Source organism: Acomys russatus, chromosome 32 (assembly GCF_903995435.1).
Source record: "Acomys russatus chromosome 32, mAcoRus1.1, whole genome shotgun sequence".
Lineage (NCBI taxonomy): Eukaryota > Metazoa > Chordata > Mammalia > Rodentia > Muridae > Acomys > Acomys russatus.
The window spans coordinates 19,164,785-19,175,357 of NC_067168.1; positions in this window are offsets into that span (position 1 = coordinate 19,164,785).

A 10,573-nucleotide genomic window follows, 5' to 3' on the forward strand; every position below is an offset into this window, starting at 1 on the left:
GGGAAAAATGGGAGGGAAGGAAGAATGGGAAGGTACAAGGGATGGGATAGCCATTGAGATGTAACAAGAATAAATTAATAAAAAAAGAAAAAAAAAGAGCTATGGGCAAATAATGAATGCTGAGAGGTATGAATAGGCTTCCCTGGGAATGAGTCCTCAAATGATTATCCAATATCAAAGTCTACCCTAAAACTTGCAACAATAAATGAGGTGAGAAGGTGGTGTTAATACATTTATTCACATATGTATGTGTGTGTAAATCATAAAAAGAGGCAATAAATCTGGGAAAGAGAGTGAAGCAGAGACATAGTTAAGGTTCAAGGAGGATAGGGAGAGGCGATGAAACTATTTTTTAGTTAAATATAATTGAAACTATTCAAATTCTATTTTTATATCTTATTTCTATGTCTTTCTCTTCTTTGAGTTGTTTGATCACAGTTCATTCTTTATAATTATTTGTCTGACATTGCTTCCTGGTGGACTTGTATGTGTATATTTCTTTGTTGGAATTACAGTACTGAACACATTTTCATTAGGTTTGGATGTATGTTTTTAATGTAGAGACTGGGCTTCAGCTGGGTCGCTTGCACCTCCCATCTACTTATCCTTGTCCTTTGAAATGCATAAATGCATATGCAGTGAGCGACCAGAAGCGCTTCTGAGTGCAGGACCCTGTCTTCAGCGAGCACATGCTGCTAGACTGCGTGTTGAAACAATTCCATTTTAACACCAAGATTATAGATTTTTTAAAAAGTTACATCATGAAAATATCATCCTGGACTTTAGTAGCTTTCTAAGCACTTGCAATTAAGCATATAACATTGCCTTGTTGGTGTCTTGCTTTAAAACACATCCTCTAGTGAAATACAGAATTGAAACTCAAAATTCTACCCTAAGTTCTTGGCTTAAAAACTCTAGGGGAGAAAAGCATTTTGTTATTAAAATGTTTTATAGTCATATTCTTTAGATCTCTGAAGTGGTTGATGGCCACTTATTTACCTACAATTATATAGTGCTTAATCATATATATATCAATCATCTATCTATCTCTCTATTTCTTTATCTATCGTCTATGTATCATTTATCTTCTATAGCATATTAAAGCAATGTTGCTCCTTTCCAGCTATGTACTATTTGCTTAACCTTGAAAACATATACAAGAGACTAAATAGAGCTTATTTATTTTATTAACTAAACTAGCATCTAACAAGTCTATAAGTAAAATTATTTCTAGGTCCCTAACTACTAATATGTATCTCCATCATCCTGAACAATTAGCAATAGTTAGCTTTCATAAGACTAGAAAACATTTTTCAAATAAGTTGCATATGTAAATACATTTAGCAAAAGTTGAACAAAACGATAATAAATTTCGATCAATATGCAATAATCCAAACCAATGCACAATATTTGAGACTAGTAGATTCTGGCAGTATCTCTAATCTACTTCAAGGAAGACAATGGGCATCAAAGTAACAAATGTGGGAAGATCACCACTGTAGAAAAAACAAAACTGTTCTAATAGACTGGCTAAGCAAACTGGGAACAAGCAAGGCACTGGAAAAATGAACTGTCCAACTTGACAGAGACTAAGTGGTCAGTCCTTCAAAATTTCTGCTTCACAGAAAAGCCTGTAAGATATTCTGGGTAAGTAGGCTAAAGATTGGATGGTTCAGTGATATAGAGAAACCTCTCATGACTGTCCAGACAGTCACCTGTCTCTGTCATTTTTATAGCTCTGGTAGCCATTTGCTCTATGCTTCCTATATACTTAGGTGATATTGCTTCCTTCTAAAGTTTCTGATGCAATTGAAGACTACATAGTCATAGTATAACTAAAATTATGTTTAGTTGTTTAGGAACTAAGAAAATGTTTTAACTCTAAAAAAGATCTTTTAAGGTCTAGATGAAAGTTTTAGATTGATAGATATAAGAAAGTCATTTAGGTATAGAACTTAGAATCTATCAGGATAGGACAGACAGTGAAATACTATTTGCAAGATGCCAAATACGAATGGAGTGGACATTGTAAACATAATTCATTTGTTGTTGTTTGGTTTGGTTTGGTTTGGTTTTTGTTTTGAGACAGGGTTTTGTGTAGCATTGGCTGCTCTGGACTCACTTGGTAGAGCAGGCTGGCCTTGAAATGACAGAAATACTCGTGAATCTGCCTCCTAAATGCTGGGATTAAAGGCATGAGCCACCATACCCAGCCTTTTAAATATAATTTTTACCTTATAATTGTAATAGTTCATCTTATTGTACAGTTTATTAATATTAGAGAAAAGTCATTTTTTTTACACAAAAAGGGGATATTTGATAAAAAGTTTTGGTTTCTTTGTTAAAAATGAAGCTGTTGGGGATAAGTCCTGATGGTGCAAGACTGTAATCATAGCTATAGAGGAGGCAGAGGGAGGAGGATTACATGTGTAAGATACTTTGCAGCAACTCAGAGACCCTGCCTACAACTAAGTATTGGAAGAAAATCTGGGGATTGTATGGCTCAGTAGCAGAGCAATTGCCTAGCATGCATGCAACTCTATGTACATTACAGTAAAGAGTAAAAGAAAATATATATTTGGTAAGTAAATATACATTTTTTTTCAATTTTAGTAGCCGACAAATATCAAATTCTATGAATTCTGGATATCAAAATATGTTATATGAACTGTAATTACATGTTTCATTATTTTTATCTATGGGTTAGTAATTTGGTTCAGTAATTAGTAAATTGGTAATTTGGCTATTTTGTGATTAATTGATTTTCGTATTTTTGTAATAATAATTCTGTCTTTCTTTTTATTATCATTTAACAGCTAATCACTGCTAATGTATGTCTTAACATACTTTCTCCAAAATTAGCATCATATTTTCTTTACATTTTTTGACTTTTCCTTCCATTCTGCTCATAGGACACTGTTGTGCTTGGTTACCTGTTCAATTCTCTACTTTTATGTTATTTATACTCAAGTGATGAGGTTTTTTATCACTCATTGGTTTTAATTTTCTATTTACTTTCTAACTTAATGGTTCTAAAATGGATTTCTATAAACCAAATATAGTTTTCTTGTGCATTTTAGAAGTCTGTCTTTGCTCATATTCCTTTTTAACTTTTGGGTTTTGTTTTGTTTTGTAGCTTGGGTTGGCCTGGAGCTCATTGTGTCATAGACCAGGCTGGCCTTGAATTCAGAGATTTGCCTGCCTCTGCCTCACTGATTTTGGGATTAAAGGCCCGAAGCACCATGCCTGGCCTTCTTTATTAATGGTTAGGTTGTTCATGTATGGCCTTTCTCTAGTTACATGCTTTTATTCATGTAAGAGATTCTCATTATTCCTGGTTTTACTTTAGGCTTTTTATTTTTAAACTTTTTTTAATGTGCAAAGGTAAATGTATATATAATTCATCATTTTGCCCAGTCTCCACTTCTCTTATAACCAATGGATGAAATGTGTTTTTAATATTTAATACAATAATAAATAATTTAAAATATTGTCCAGCCTTGTTGATAATTTGATGGAGCAAGAGTAGCATTGTTAAATTGTTACTAGTATTTTAAAGCACTTTTAATGATACAAACATGTTCATTTTTTTCTAGTTGTAAAAATTAAATAATTTTTACATTGGATAATCTGCATATTAAATTATTGTTTCTGCTTTTGATTTGATAGGATATCATGGCCCAGACTAGCCTCCATTTTCATATGTAGGCAAAAACAGATCTTGACCTCCTGATCTAACAGCCTCTAGTCTCCAGGGATCATGGGTATATGCCACCACACCTGGCTTTTTCCAAGTCAAATTGTACTGCAATATAAGGTCATGTGCACCTCTCTGGTTCTTTTGAAGGAATTGTTCCCTCTACCTGCAGTTCTCATTCTTCTCCTCCTTGATTGACTTCTATTCTTTAAGACCAGATTGAATGTGGAACTCCTGTGTAATTTCTCTTGTACTACCAAATCTTTGCCAACAGCACCTTGGGTGTCAACACCAAATAAGGGTGTGTCCTTCTTGACTAGCTGAAGCTATGTTCTATCACTCCATTTACTCCATTGCATTGTGATTATAATTCTCCCAGGTGTGGCTGTGAGTATCTTGACGTGAACATTCTGTGTCCCCAGTGCCTGACATGTGCTAGCAACAAACTGCTAAGCTATATAATTTCTTAGAAAAAAAAAGGGGGGGAGGACTTGGCTTTTTCTTTTTCTGGCTCATAATAATAATGAGTATGCTATGTATAGTAGCCTATCCCTACTCTAGGTAATACTCACTTCAATCTAAGAAATATATAACTTTTCATGTAGGTTAAAGAGAGTGAAGATGAAGTCCTAGATTGATCAGTAAAGTCAAGGTCACACAACTAGTGTCAACGTCAATATTATTACCTAGGAATTTCAGCTCTAGAGTGTGGACACTGAAGTACAAGCTTGACAGCTCTGATACTTAGTGAATAAATATGTACCTAAAGACTAGAAAACATATACCAAATGTTTCAATGGTTATAAAGTTGTATTCAATCTTTTTGTACGCATTGCTTTCAGCATTATTCATCTGGATGAAGCCAAAAAAGTTCCTCAAAGCTATGCGGCAAGTTCTTGTGATATTTATGTATATAAGACTAGAACTTCCCAATAATTTTAATATTATATATTTGAGAGATCATCTGAGAATATAAAAATTGGATTTTGTTAAGTTGTGATACTATATGCAAAAATGTAACTTGTTATTTACAGTCACTTTAGATTGATATGATATTACATAACCTTCTTAGATTTCAGGATAAAGTTAACTTATTCTTTGAGTTAATATTCATAATTGAATAAATATTAAAATAATCCAGCAATAAATTTTGTGCTATATTACAAGAAATGCTTTTGGGTTTTATCATGTATAACATTTCAAATTGCATAAGATAAAATAATTTCTTTTTTTACTGTTGTTATTATTTATAAAGATTTTAAATTCATTTTTATATTTTTAATCATATTATTTATTAATGATACATGAAGAAATATATAAATGTCTTTTATATTAAAAATGTTTTATAAATCTAGGAAAATAATACTGAAAAGAGCAATTCAAATACAAGCTAAATTAAGTTTTGATAAGAAATAAACTTGTAAATCAAATCACTCACAACCTGTAAATATCATACACATCAACACACACACACACACACACAGCCTTTTTGTATGTTAAAGATCCACTGTAGCCTACCTAACTGTCTCTTCATTTGAAGTAATAATACTGCATATCCCTAGGTTTATTCCACTTCCTTTTTTCTCCTCTCAAACATTGTCGTAAAAATAAATGAATATTGTTCCACTGTGCGTGCTTTTACACTCCTCATGATGAGAATGGATTCGTGATAACTCATTTATTTTCTTTTCTTCTAACAATCTTTGCAGCAGGAATGAGATGCCTGAATTTTAATGCCTAATATGATCTTTGGAAGACTATAAACTTTTAATAGACTTTACACATAAAGTGAGAGGAAAGATAAATAGCAGAGAAGTCTGTGGTTTGATCCCCGGAAATCCTGATTAATAGCTCTCAGATTGTGTTAGACCACCCTGAATATTTCCTGAAAAAAAAAAAACAAAAACAAAACGGTTCATTTTATTGCCAAATAAATTGTAATGGAAGATACCAACATCTGACCAAGTAGAAATATAAATGGAAGAAAAGAAAATAAGAGCCTTTCTTCATTTGACATAGCATTTAAGACAAATCTCACTTTATTTGCTGTCTGTTATGTCTATGGCTGCTAATTTTGTGTGATAAACAGAATAGGATTAAAGTAAGGGACAGTTTCCTTGAGACTTATCCTCTGCAATTTTTTCTCCAATAATCTTGTTTACTTAAGGTCTGAAATTCAGCATTGTCTAAAATCTGAAGAGGAAACATATGCTTAAGCTGACACATTACATTGGCTGGGTTGTCTCCTGCAAAGTTTACTGTGTGGTTTTCCCATTTTGTGTCTTAATTTTCAAAAGCATCGCTCATACATTGTTATGTTCAGGGCACTTTAAAATAAGTCAGACTTTGGAGGCCTGAATGTAGTGAAAATGCAAGTGTGCTCCAGAGTCACGAAAGGATTTAGACATTGATAATCCGTGAGAGGTTTAAATCATATGCATTTGTTAATTTTATTTTATTAATGTCTTAGATACAAAAGGAGTATTCTATTATTTAAAAGAAAAGCTAGGACTCAGTCTGTTGCCACAAAGAAATATTAAAAGCGATTCTGGCAAAATTGCATCACCTTTTAAATGAACAGGAGGAGAAATAGTTTAAAGAATTAGATGGTAATACTGCAATATACACAACCCCCCCGAGCTTTGCCTTTTAAAGCAGCATTCTGCTGTTAAATAATAAAAGGAAAGTCCTATGGTTCTCCCAGTTTCGCTTGGCTTAAAGTGATTGATGCAGAATTTTACTGCCATCCAATGGCAGACGACTAACATAGCTCAAGTAAATGTCTAAAGCTTTCTGATCAAATTGCAGTCTAGGGAATTTAACTTATGTAGCACACTAAGATCTAACATCAATACATCTCTGTTCGTTACATACTGAGAAAGAAAGATGACTACAGTTTCAATTTATTGTGTGTTCTCCAAATTCAATTTAACAGTGAATTACTAATATTGCTGAACATAATTACCTAAATGAATAAATCAACCCGGGCTGCTCACTAGAGAGAACACTAGAGCATAATATTAATTTTTACATGCACCTCATCATATTAGCTTAAAAGGTTTCTTTTATAACTAACAATCCTTTCCTACCAGGCAAAATGGCCTTTATTAAATGATTGTTCTCAGATTTCTTTCTGTTGTTTGGAAGTCACTTGAATCTTTTTCCTTGATACTGTAAGTCATAATTCCTGATTAACATTAAATTGCATACTGCTTTAATTATGATCTCAATTCCTAAATGATTGAGTATTTAGTTCATTTCTCAAAAAGGCAAAATAAAAATTATGTTGATTGCTATGAATGAGTTTCTGCTTTAAATATTCAAGCTTAGTTATTTACAGTTCCTGATTTGAGGTAGAAGAGCTGAAGGGTAACACACTAATTTTACTTTTCATTAACATTAACTAAAATATATTTAAAATTACAGTAAATTGCTATGACAAAGTGATTGAATAAAAGTTTATGAGAAAATATATTTTGATTTATTTACATATGAATGGTATTTTATTAAAAAATTTAAGTTTAGCCATTAATTATTGTAAATAAAGTCAATTAAACACGTGATTCATATTTATGAAAAGTCACAGCTTTCCCAGTGTTATTTTATTTCATAAAATTCTGTAAAGGGAGCATGGTGTGTGTGTGTGTATGTGTGTGAGTGTGAGTGTGAGCACGTGCCTGCTCACTTTCCCTAACAGCCTCTGGCCTGTTTCATATTCTTACACATCTGAAACCAATAGTTCACTGAAACTGAAATAAATAACCTATTTGTTTTAACCAAATTTGCATTAGGACATTTAATTCTAACTCTACTTTCAGTTCCATTTTATGCCATTTTTTTTCTAATATATTTCAAATTGTGTACAGGAGATCTGAAAGAAAAATGGTTAGACTTTATACAAAAAGGGGTTTTATAAAGAAAATAGAGTCGGCTCTTTCCTCTGAATCAGTGCTGGGGACAGGCGGCAGGATCCTTACAGCTGATTTGGAGATGCCTCAGCCAACGTTAGACTTCCCAGGAAAACACTGCACCTTCAGCAGACATCAGCGTTAAACTGGACCTTTCATCCTGGAAATGCTGGGGCAACGAATACCAAAAGGGAGAGTGCTTTTGTGTGTGTGTGTGTGTGTGTGTGTGTGTGTGTGTGTGTCTAGGGGGTGGTCTGATGGTTTTAATTGTTTTCATTGTCTGTAGTATATTTAAATTTATCTCACATATTTCATAATTACCCAGATATTTAAGTCTTCTCTAATCAGATGTGTTTGCTAAGACAGCTGAGAATCTCAGGCTTTTTTAAATGTATGTGTAAGAATTCTAAGTCCCCTGCCATCAGCTTTGATACTGACAAGATTAGAAACCTAACTTCAAAGACAATATTGCTAATAGAAAACTCAGTAGCTTATGGTTTTCAGACATTTTTTAAAGTTTGGAATGAGTGGCTTGGTCAAAAATACAAATCAACACCTAAAACTTGGATGAGTTAAAGTAATTCTCACCAAAGTCAGTTCTACCTACATTAATTTTTAATATATGTTTGTGTAGCATACATTTATGCACTATATATTTAACATGTACTATATATCATTAAAGAATATTTTAGAGACATTTACATTTGAGCACTCATTACATCTGAAAACTCAGATTACATTTATGAGTAATGTTTTTAAAAGGCTCAGATACACTTTCTGTGTGTAACTAATATTGCTTTTCAGATTCTCTTACCCATCAGGTTACTTGTTTGCTACCAAACAACAGCCCTGCCTCAGAGGCTCAGGTTTGTGAGTTCGTCTCCCATGAGCACAGTGACACAATTAAACAAGGTGGAGAAACTATCTGCAGTTTCACTACATGTGGGAACTAAGTCCATTTCTACGGAGAGTATATTCCTATTCCAGTCGTCTCTTTTTGTAACGAACAAGTCAAACAAATTTAATTTCTTTGCATCAATAATGAAGAGATGAGAAATGTTTCAGTCACCTAACACATTTCATCCTGTAATGATTTCAATCTCATTTCCTTCAACTCAAAAATCAAGAAATAGTTAAATCTAATTTATAAAATGTACTCATTCAGCATAATTTGAAAAATGTCTGTTCTTTTATAAGTCAAACCATTAAGAAAGACTTGAAAACTTCAGTTTACATATGTGTATTTGGCTTAAGTGAACAAAAATACTATGAGAATTTTTATAGAATACTTAATAAATTTACAATTGCTCTATTTGCATCTAACTTTACAGAAAATATTTCAATGCTAAACTCACATTAAAAAGAAGCATTGGAATTATCTTTTTGACTAACTTCAGTGACTCATTATCAATGGTATGTAGGCTCTGTAGCAGATGCAGAGAGGCAGTAATAAACAAACAAAAAAACAAAAAAACAAAAAAACAACCAGTGCCATGCAAAGCACAATCTGTGAGTGATTGACCTGCCAAGCTCTGGATCACTGATAAGTGTTACAAACATGTAAAGTATTCTTTTATCTATTACAGAGTTTCCTAAAGTCATACTCTTTCATTGCTGATCACTGATAAGTGTTACAAACATGTAAAGTATTCTTTTATCTATTACAGAGTTTCCTAAAGTCATACTCTTTCATTGCTTTAAAAAAATTACTAAGAAGAAAACCTATTAGATAGAAAGCTGTGATTAGCTGCAATCTTCGGTTGAACTCCTTCCCGAGGACAGAGAGTCATATGCCATGAGGAACACAGTCCCTCTACCGCGATACAGAGGTTCCCACAGCTTTCCAATTTCATCAGCGGTGGAGAAAGCCATTAGGCTTCTGCAAGACAGCACTGCTGAAGGCCTCTGCCAGCCTTCTAATGAAAGTGAGAGCTATTTGAGCCAAGCATGCTAATATCAAGTCTGATCAAACCAAAAATTTTGAAAGCACAGAGTTTGGGGTTTTTTTCCCCCAAAGACAGCATCAAAATCTGATCAAGATGAAAGCAAAAACTTCTGATGAATATACACCACATGATTAAAACCCGAAGTCCCCATGGTTTAAACCTTGAAGACATTTTAATTATCTATTTAACATCTTGCTATTTCTGGAATTCTGACTGAGAATGTTTCTGACATACTATTTCATGGAATGTCCCTTTCTCATACTGAGCTGCTTTTATACTCCAGATGTAAACACAAAAGTTTTCCTTTCATCTTTTTACACTCCGTCACATAAAAGGGAAGGTAAAAAACTCTGCAGACCACTTTTCCTGTAGATGTGACTTCCAGCATAAAGCGAATAATTTTCTCTTACATATGTAAATTAGTTACTTCAGTTAAAATGTTTTTGCTCTTTTAAAGAGCATCTTTAGCAGATCTTCGATTGTTATGACCAAATTTCTTTAATGGTACAAAAGCTTTGGGCACAGTGACACTGAAGTGTGGTCTTCAGAAAAATTAAGTCATTATTCAACATTTCAACTGATTTTTAAACTTGACCAAATTAAACAAGCAAGCAATTTTAAAATTGTTTCCTGAAACTTCAAAAAGTAGTATTTGCTAAATTAATTTTCACTTAAAATAGCTTTGGGTGAGTAAACTGAATTTCCTGAAAACCTTAGGGAAAAAAACGTGAATTACAAGTACACATATTAAGAGGGTTAGTTTACTGTTTAAATTTACTAAAATATAGCATTAAAGAAAATAATAAATTTGATTCTTATTGTGTTGATACTGTCTGATCTCTTGTCACATGTTTGTCATTTCTTCAGTATCGCTGCTAAGAGGTTTAGCTGCAGGTACACTTCTTTATTTTTCTGCAATCTGCTGAACTGTAACCCTATAGTTCCATGTTGATTTTAAATTTTAAAATATAAATACAATATACTATAAGTTTCATAGTGGTATGCACAGCACATGGAAAACA